Consider the following 614-nt stretch of genomic DNA (forward strand, 5'->3'; position numbering starts at 1 on the left):
AAGGATGAGGGGGAAAAAAAACATGCAATGAGGGACAGGCTGGGATGTTGAAGGGAGGTAGGATGTAGTGAAGCATTTAAACACTTAGAACTTTGAGTGTGATTTCAAAATCGAGTACATGGATCAGTGATCAGGAAAATGTGCAACCCTGTGTCCTAACATACAAATTCAAACGTGCAGGCTCTCTCATAGCCGGACTACCTGTGTAACTTGATTGGGCTGCAGGTAACTCCTCATGCTCCTCATGCTCCTCATGCTACAAGGAGTGACAAAGACCGGCAGAACACAAAACTAGAGAATAATCAGTCAGGAAGGAGAAGGAGAAAGCAAGTCACCGCATGCAAAACCATTCCCTTTCTGGGAGGTTGTATTGCTTTTGCACCAAAGCAGGTGAAATTGATTCACTAACCCTGCATGTAAAAGAAGTGGCTGATATAAAGAACTCATACCAGTGGCTAGAAAGGATAAGGCTGGTCTCAAGGACAGCACAGAGGTACTACTCGTGGTAGTACAAGAAAAGGAGTAGAGGCCAGGGTCTACCACACCAGACAGGCATAGTGCTGAATATTGAGATGTGGAGATCTGGGCTCCAGCAGGTTCCAGGAACAACAGCT

The sequence above is a fragment of the Eutrigla gurnardus genome, assembly GCF_963514095.1.
Source record: "Eutrigla gurnardus genome assembly, chromosome: 15".
In the NCBI taxonomy this organism is placed as follows: domain Eukaryota; kingdom Metazoa; phylum Chordata; class Actinopteri; order Perciformes; family Triglidae; genus Eutrigla; species Eutrigla gurnardus.